The sequence below is a fragment of the Anoplophora glabripennis genome, unplaced genomic scaffold (assembly GCF_000390285.2).
Source record: "Anoplophora glabripennis isolate ALB-LARVAE unplaced genomic scaffold, Agla_2.0 scaffold60, whole genome shotgun sequence".
In the NCBI taxonomy this organism is placed as follows: domain Eukaryota; kingdom Metazoa; phylum Arthropoda; class Insecta; order Coleoptera; family Cerambycidae; genus Anoplophora; species Anoplophora glabripennis.
The window spans coordinates 834,090-843,852 of NW_019416238.1; the positions used below are offsets into that span (position 1 = coordinate 834,090).

The 9,763-nt window shown below is 32.3% G+C and overlaps 1 long non-coding RNA gene across 2 annotated transcripts; it reads left to right on the forward strand.

Annotated features, from left to right (window-relative positions):
* Positions 1 to 800: 800 nt before the first annotated feature.
* LOC111692078 lies at positions 801 to 2,510 on the forward strand. 2 transcript variants are annotated; one of them, XR_002763132.1, is made up of 5 exons: positions 801 to 1,326; positions 1,393 to 1,476; positions 1,558 to 1,714; positions 1,780 to 1,855; positions 2,454 to 2,510. It is a non-coding gene; the product is annotated as an uncharacterized LOC111692078 (long non-coding RNA). The 2 variants fall into 2 exon arrangements; XR_002763131.1 differs by having other exon boundaries at positions 801 to 1,476.
* The last annotated feature ends 7,253 nt before the right edge of the window (positions 2,511 to 9,763 follow it).

Genomic DNA, 9,763 nt, shown 5'->3' on the forward strand with positions numbered 1-9,763 from the left:
CTAATGAAAAAAAAAGAAAAATTATTATTACAAAAACAAGACATAGGAAGAAAAATCAGTCCAGTCAACAAACGCTTTTGGAAAACACTGTTAAAGATTAATACTATCTGTCCTCTGTCATATGTCTTTAGATATAGATAAATTCTAGTTTTGTATGGAATGTTTTGGTATTGGAAACTAAGATTTTGAATACATGCAGTGTTCTAAGTTGGACCCTTGAGGCACCCCATAATAATTGGCACTTGCCTGAGGTATTTTTATTGTGCCTAGCAACCAAATGTTTGTTCTGTAGATAAGTTCTAAATAAATTTGGTGTTGAGAAATACAATGTTCAGATATTTTTTTCAAAAGTTATGTCAAAAGCTTTTGTAAAATCCATATAAATCATCATTCCATCAATTTGATGTTTTTCTTGATATGATTGGTAAATAAAAGTAAATATTCACTTTTTTGCAGTAAGACCATGTTGCTGTTTTGAAATATTTTTTTCCACATGTTGATATAGTTTGGAATATTAATAATAATAATAATAATAATAATAATAAGTAAGGTACTGGAGTCCCATACGGGAGGCAATCCAGCTATGAGTTGAGATTTCGGAAGATCTGTTTTAGCAATTCTTTTTTTGTTTTTAATTATTCTTTTTACAGATTCATTCCTCACGGGCGAAAATGTCAATAAATTCAACAAAGCTCTTATATGCATATGACATAAAGTGAGCACAAGAAATGCTTTATTATTTGTTTTTCGAACAANGAACAAAATACATTACAACATAAAATCACAACATGTATAAAACATGAATAAAACAAATCAAAATTACAAAACAATGATATAACAGAACTTATGTAAATAAACTAGTAAGTCACTGAAGCGGCTACTACCGCTTGTGCGTGACTATACAGTGAACAATACACTTCTACATATATTTATCAACAGATAATATAAAACACTTCTTTACAACACTTAAATATCTATAAAACACTAAACTTAATTTTTTTGACTTATGATGTTATGAAATATTTCTCTGCCTCTTTCATGAATCCATAGCTTTACTTTATGCTTAAAAGAGCTATATACATTTATATTTTTAAGATTATTTGGTAAAATATTATACAACCTTGAAGCCAGATAGTTAAAATTTCTTTGTCCTATTGTTTTTACAGACCTTGGATTAACATAATTGTCTCTGTTTCTAGTACTATATGGGTGATTTATCGATTGCGGAATTAAATATTTTTTTTTATAGTTTTTTATTAAAATATTATAACAAAATAATTGACGTACATCCATTAAACCGCTTTCTCTGAATAACTGGTCGCTAGGGTAAGTAATGGTTTTTTTATATATCAATTTAATTATCCATTTTTGAATAATATTTAAATTTTGTAGGTGGCTATCAGATACTCCACCCCAACCAATTATACCATAATTCAAGTGTGACTGTACTAAGGCATAATATAATATTTTTAAGTGGTACGTATCTAAGAAGTCTCTTAAATATTTGAGTCGAGGTAATAATCCTCGGATTTTTTTTACAATATTTGCTATTTGTAGGTTCCACCGTGCATGTCTGTCTATAATTACACCCAGATATTTTATAGACTCTTCTTCAGGTATATTTGTATTCTGATCAATAATTAGTGGACCCATATGAGGTAAACGTGCTGCATAGGACGTAAATGGAAGAAATTTGGTTTTTTCTACATTTAAGGTAAGTTTATTTTGCTCAAACCAAGCTTTTATATTTCTGAAATCTTTTTCTGCTTTTATTTTTAGGTCTGACCAAGATTCTGATTCATACCACACAGCAGTATCATCAGCAAAACTTAGAATGGAACCATTTACGTTAAGGGTAAGTAAATCGTTTATGTAGATTGTGAATAATAGAGGACCCAAAACCGTTCCCTGTGGAACCCCATAGGTAACGGTTTCTAGATTACTTCTTACCCCACCAATATTTACTTGTTGTTTTCGGTTGCATAGGTAGCTTTTTATTAAATTATGTACATTTCCTCTAATTCCATAATATTTTAGTTTTTCAAGAAGTATTTTGTGGCTGACTGTATCGAATGCTTTAGAGAGATCAACGAAGATGCACAGTGCAGGATTTTTCTTATCGATAGCATTATATATATATGATGTCAATTTGTAAATGGCATCCTCCGTTGACCTTCCTTCCCTAAAGCCATACTGCCGATCTGATATTAGTTTATATTTTTCTAAAAATTTAACAATTCTTTTTTTTATTATTTTTTCTAAAATTTTTGCCACATTAGATATTAAAGAAACAGGTCTATAATTAACAACTTCCATTTTATCTCCACTCTTATATAAAGGCTTGATCACTCCAATTTTTAATATGTCTGGAAAATAACCATCTTCAAAACATTTGTTTATTATGAAAGTTAACGGAACAACTATTTCATCTGCAATTCCTTTTAATGTTTCAGCACAAATTTCATCATGGCCTGGAGATTTCTTCGATTTTAACTGATTAATAATTGAATTCGCTTCATCACAATCTGTATAATGTAAATACATAGTATTTTCTAACATATCATTTATCTTATGTGTACTTACATTTTTAATTTTATTTGCATAATTCTCGCCCAGTTTACTGTAATATGAATTGAAAAAATTTGACATTTCATATTTATCTGTTAGTATTTTATCATCACTAATTTTAATTTCATTTATTTTTATTTCAGATATAGACTTATTACATATTCTTTTAATACTCTCCCATAACAATTTAGATGAGCTTTTATTTTTTTCAATTTGTGTTTTAATATAATCTTTTTTTGCTTTTGTTATCAATGCATTTAGCTTATTTTTGTATGTTTTACACCTAATTTCTAGATTTCTGTCGTTTTGGTTTATTTGGTGTTGTTTGTATAACTTATTTTTTATACTTATAGACTGTATAAGAGCACTGTTAATTACGTTATGGCATTTTAAACCTCTCACTAAATGAATTCTAAATTAGAGTTACTAAAATATTTCATATATGCACAAATATATTTTGCAGCTAGTGAACGAATTTAATCAGTTTTATTCATTCTTATAGAGCTTTGAGTAAAAAATTTTACACATGGAATCCTACAGAACCAATTATTTTTATATAACAGTTATAATTCTCCTAGTAATAAAGGAAAATCTGTTCAATAACGGCTGGTATCGTTACATCCCCGACTATATTCATAATCCCTCCTATTATAGAGGTGGGTTTTCATATGGAGATTACAAGACCAAGATCCATTGATTGTACCCCTACAATGGCTATAATATTTATTGTGTGGTGTGTGTGGCCATGTATCATAACAACTCTGATATACAAAGCCTTCATAAATAATTACAAGCTACGTGACCAGTAATTCTGTTTGGAATAGTAATTATTTTATTTCCTTCCAGTTGGGAGTTAAATTTCCGTAAAATCAGAAATTATAAAAAAAAATTTCCGATTTAGGGATTTTCAGTTGACACTATCAGCCGTGCAATGTTGATTTCATAAGCTCGGTGGTCACGTGGCTTATAAATATTTATAGGTAAAGTTTCTGTACTAACACCCAAAATGAATCTCAATGAGTCAAAAATAATATTTAAAGTAAAATATGTATGACGAAGAGACGTTTTTACTGTTATTTCACAACTGATGAAACGTAACATCAGAAAGAAAAGTTAATATAAGGAATGTATACGATTTCTGTCTCTTAAATAATTAATAAAATTTCAAAGTGTTTCAGAAAGACCTCCCTTAAATAAAGGGGGTGATAGTATGACAAAAAATGAGAATTTTTTGTCTTATGAACTCTATGTCTATCTCCTCTTGCTTTCGAGATACAGAGAGACAAAATAAATTTTTTAAATAACATTCTTATGAAAATTTCCAAATGGTGCGAAATATTTTTATGAAATTCGGTAGTCCGAGGTTTTTAAGGCTGCCAAATACGCTAGTCTAATTATTTTTTGTATATTTCATAGAAGGCGCTAGTTATGCTACATTCTTATTACAATTTAAGTTATATTTTTTTTAAGGTTAGGTTTTTTACCAGTCGGGCTCCAATTTCTATTGTACAATTTTATTTTCTAAAAATAATGCACTCTTGTTAGAACTTCCTAATGTGGACGATTTTCAAGAAAAAAGGCTTTTAATTAAACTCTTACAATATTACACTATAAAATAAGTGACTTTTCTCAAAGTAAGCTTGAGCTTTGAGAAGAGGAGATAGACCATAGTTCTTATGACAAAAAATTCTTATTTTTTTGTCGTCCTCACCCCCTGTATTTACGGGAGGTCTTTCTGAAACACCCTGTATTGTATATTTATATGGAATTTTGCTAAATACATGAAAATACCTTATTAGAAATTATAAATACATGTGCACATTTTTTACGAAATTTTTTTCATCAGTTTTTGTCGAACTGACGATTTGCTGATATATTTTTGTCGGACATTACAATTTTTGCTTATAAAAAACACTTTTCTATCGTGTGTTAGTTTTGTTCGACATGTGGTAATCGATTTATCATACCCCGTGAAAATTCCGATTTCCAGCTGTCGGACTGAAAAAACGCGGCTTGAAATTTGTCGGACAACAATACTTTTGGACTGAGTTAATTATTTACAATTAATTTTACTAAAAATTACCTATGTGGTAATTGATTTTCAATACCCTGTTATTTTGGCATATTTCGACCGGTAGACACGTCAATGTCGGAAGAATTTCTGTCGGCATTTGCAACAAAATTTCCAGTTACTTAAGCTAAAAATAAAAGATGTGGTCTTGACTTTTCAAGACACCGGGAAATTGCCATGTTTTTGGACTTTTCCGAGTGGAAAAGCGGAGGAGTCGAGAAAAGTCGCAGAGGAAAAATGAGGTAGACTCATTAAAAGGATGCCCCTCAGGAGTTATAAAGTATGTGGTAATCAACTTTCCAGGGGGGGCTTGTACTGTGGACTATTTACCTACGACCACTACTTTAAATATTTAAAAACACACCATCTGCGATCAATGCATGACTCCTATTACGTCGTACGGTAAAAAAATCGCACAGCTTGGTAAAAAAATCGTACAGTTTTCCTAGCGACCGCCTAGCAACGGTCAATACAAACAGTATTGTATTGAGCGTTGCTAGGCGGTTGCTAGGAAAACTATTCGATTTTTTTACCGTACGTAATAGGAATCTAACATTGACCGCAGACGATGTGTTTTTAAGTTTACAGTAGTAAATAATTTTATGCCACTATCTTTAATCGACAATTCACGTGATAAGTACATAGGTATAAGTTTGGACGCAAAGAATTTGTATACAACATATTTATTTATAATAAAAAAATATTTTCAGGAAAGGATAGCATGTCTACAAAATAACGGGAGTCCCAAAAGAAAAGCAGGATTTCATATGAGGAAAAGAGATATCCTTCGTGACTGATTTGGCATACTCGACTTCGTGTAAGAAAAACTTGTATCACGCATTCACATACCTGCGTCTGAATGTCGTTAGTAACACTCCGAGGAGTTCAAATTCAGGAATTTGAGCAGAATAAACTTTGGACTTCACGAATTTCCACAGGAAAAAGTCGGATAACGTAAGATCACATGATCTTGGTGCCAAGTCACTTCACGATTACGTGAGATGAGTCGTCCATTAAATTTCTGCCATATGGCAGGTTTCACAATCCTGCTGGAACCACACGTCATCCAAATCCAACCATCCATCCATGAGACCACAAAAAGTTCAATAATACCTGCGATATCGTTCTCCACTGACAGTCAATACGGTTTCAGCCTCATTTTCAAAAAAGAACAAACCAATCACTCCACACACCAGTGTAAAATCTACACCGTACTCTTTGGGTATACAGTGATCGTTCTTGAAAGACCCGAGGATTGTCTCTGCACTAAATTCGATAGTTCTGCTTGTTCACATACCCACTAAAATGGAAATGCGCCTCGTCGCTAAAGATGATTTGATGAGCAAAGTCATCGTCCACTTCTTGACTTTCAACTAATTTCCGGCGTATTAAATGGTCGTCTGGTTTCAATTTCTGGGTTAGTTGAATCTCGAATGGATGCAGATGCAGATTTTTTCAAAATCCGCTGCATTGTGCTTTTTAAAATGTTTAATTGCAGTGACCGACGGCGCACTGGGATTACAGGCATTTCCACCACACTCACCGTAGCAATATTTTCGACTGAACGGCCAGTACGAGGCAGGTCTGTATTTTTATTGTCTGCAACCGAACTTGTTTGTTTAAATTTGGCAACTAATCTTTTCACCCGTTGTTTCATTCGGGGCGTTCGTTTTACCGGAATTTCCTCATAATTTGCACATAGTCTCAGCTACACGCTCTCTGTATCTGTAACGAATTTTCACAATCTTCATGCACTCATCCGTCGTATAGCACTCCATTTTGCCTACATGTACAATGTAGTAAACAATGCTGCCAACTATTCGGAATGAAAATGGCGCACAATTCAAATCCTGCGTTACTTTTGGGACGCTCTTTAAAATTAAATAATCCTTAAAAACTGTGAAAAATATATGTGTAATACAAGTAAAACACGAGTACATTTCACGAATTACATTTCAGAAATGTAACATTTGCGGAGATTATCAATGTTGAGATGATCAGGTTACATTAGAAAATCGGTAACATGCACTATTTCTACTTTTTTAATCAATTTAATAAATAGTTTTGTCAGACTTCGATTTATCAATTCAGCATATTATTGTTAATAATAAGGATGATTATTTTTTGGAAATCTTATCCGATTTCTGACGAATCCTATTCGGACGAAAACGCATCCAAAGGACGACCGGCCTTAGGCAATAGCTTGAGAACAATCCTAATGGCAAAAATTTTTTGTTAGGTCTTCTTTTGGAAATAAGTATGTTCTGCAAATATGGTGAAAAGAACAGAAAAAAATTAAGAGAAAATTTTACTCTCCTATTACTTTTCCCACTCAACATAGTTATTTTTTAAACATTTCAAAGCCGAGTGACGAAGAACAGATCTAAAAATTAAAAAATAAATAAATACTTAAGCGTCAAAAATTCATTTATTCACCTAATATCCTAGTTAACACACCAGGATTTTCTAGATACAGGGTATTATGATTTTTTTTTATATTTTAGTTCTCTTAAACTTAAACAAGTTGGCTTAGACAAATATTATAGATATTTTTATAACGAACATTATATTAGATGATCTAAACCTCTTTTATATACTGTTTTATTCCAAACAAATAAATTTGTATTTATGTGTCTTGAGATTTTGTTAAAGAAAATAAATTGGATTTTTTTAGGAAAAGGTATTCTGCTATTTAACGTAGCTTATCGTTTTTTCGGATTATGTTTATTTAGATTTAAAACTTGCGAAAAGAACGACACATCAAGCTGTTAAAATTTTTTAGAACGACACCACATATCTACGAGTATTTTTTATTTTCTCTTTAGTACGATACATATAATAACGTGTCTATTTGCTCATTCTACTTCATATTATTCTTATAAAAAAATTAAATTTCCTTTACCTTTACATTTCTTTGAAGATACAACTCGAGTCAATTTTCCTCAGTTTTCTTTGGTACACCTACTCGGACATTTCGAATCAAAGTTTCTGTATAATTTGATTTGATCAAAGTTGATCTTTTTTAAATTATATTTTTAAAAGTAACATAAAAGTCCAACAGTTTATATTAGAGACAATTTCAAATAAAGAAAATATTATAAGTTAGGACAAGTAAAAGCTTTTTCCTATAATTTATATTACGGTAACTAAAAAATTTGGTCGAAATTTATTGGTGATGTACACGGATTGAAACCACGATTAACAATAAATGGCATCGCTGTTGGGTATTTAAGGTTTAGTTGAAGAATGTGCCAGAACATCTGTTCATTTGGGCCATATTTTTCTGTTCCGTCTCCTTTGTTAGGGAAGTCGTCATTCGAGACGTTTTACATGGGAGATAGTAGTTTTTTGTCCAAGCCAATTTTTCTGAGGAAGCTTCACAAACGAATTTTATGAGTCAGAATACTGTCATCTGTCGGAAAAGAAATCGCTCCTTAATAGATTTAAAGACAATTCACTTGACCAGCAATCATCCCCCGTCCCATGGAAACGGGACCGCTTTATCGCGTCATGTTACGTGTTAGGGCATCAAATATAACTAGCAAATACCCAATAATTTCAGATTTCAAACTTTTTTCTCTACCGATTCAACTGATACATACTGCTTCTCAAAACTTGCTTCTCGACTTCTCTGGCAGTAAATTAAGAGTAACTAATTTTGCAGCTTGCGCAATTTCCGGTGCAGTGCACGAAACCTCACTAATTTCATCAACTTCCATTGAATTTTCATGGGATGACATTTTTATTGTACGAGAACGATCGTAAAATCACGCGCTGTTCACAAAATTGTCGACATCTGTCAAATACCCCCGAACGCTTACTTTTGTGTCAAAAGTCGCAGAAACAGTAGATTTTGCTTTATTACAGTTTCCATGGTATCCAAGCGAGCGTTTTGGTTACTTTACAAAGTAAAAAACGCTAGCTCCTCAGAAAAGTGCAACTCTAAAAACGCTGATATCATGTACAAGAATCAAGTGGGTACTCCTTTGTATGAAATCAAAATTTCTGACATTTGACACAAATAAATTCGCAATTAATTTACAAATATTATTTATTGGCTTTCGAAATGCCAACACGGCAAAATATGGGGCACAACACAATTAGCAATATGTCCAAAGTGATCGCAAAGTTCTTGAAACTCCAAAATTATGTGAATTACACCGGTCATGCCCTTCGCAGAACTTCAGCTACCATATTGGCTGAAAATGAGGGCGATATATTGTCCTTAAAGCGTCACGGTGGGTGGCGATCTTCAAGGGTAGCAGAAGGATACATTGAAGAATCAATAGCCGATAAGAGACGCATTGCCGGAATGGTGCAAGATGTTCAAACGTCGTCGTCATTTCTTTTCGCTCCTTCTGCTTTAGCAAATATTGTACAATTCGAAGCACTTCGTTTTCTCCAAGACACTCCGTGCCCGGAAATCCAACTGATAATGCTGCTGGTGCCACTACTACGTCGCTCAACATTGGAAGAACATTCATCAATATGACATGCCACAATTGCACAGTTAACTATTATTTCCGACAAGTTCGTGGTGCTGATAATTATCTGTTGACATGTTCTGGATATTTTCTATCTATTAAAAACGTGTTTCATAACCTCCACGTTCTGCGTGCTGTGGTTCTGTACTTCTATAACTGTCAAGTGTCAAGTGTCAAAATTATTAAGTGTCATTTTCATTATTTACCTTATCAAGGTCGTCATTATTCACGTAGGTCAAAAAGATAGAAGTTTACGCGTCAAAGATAATGGTTGGCCTATAGGCTAGTAGTGAAAAAAATATATTACCCATCCATTTATCACAACCGTTGCATATATAAAATTTAAAATTTGAATAATAATAATAATAATAATAATAATAATAAAGTAAAGTAAAGTTTATTGACCAAAATATATACAATGTACATGTATAGTCAGAGTTACATTAAAATAACACAGAATAAATAACACAGACAAATAAGAAATATCCTAACCTACTACATACGCTTGCAAACTATAGAAGCAAGTAGTTTCAAGGTACTTCCTCACAAAGTGTTTAAACCGGATGGTGTTCATATTTCCAAAATTAATATCTGGGAAACGACCAGTAAGAGTATTATACAACTTGAGATCAAGCTTATT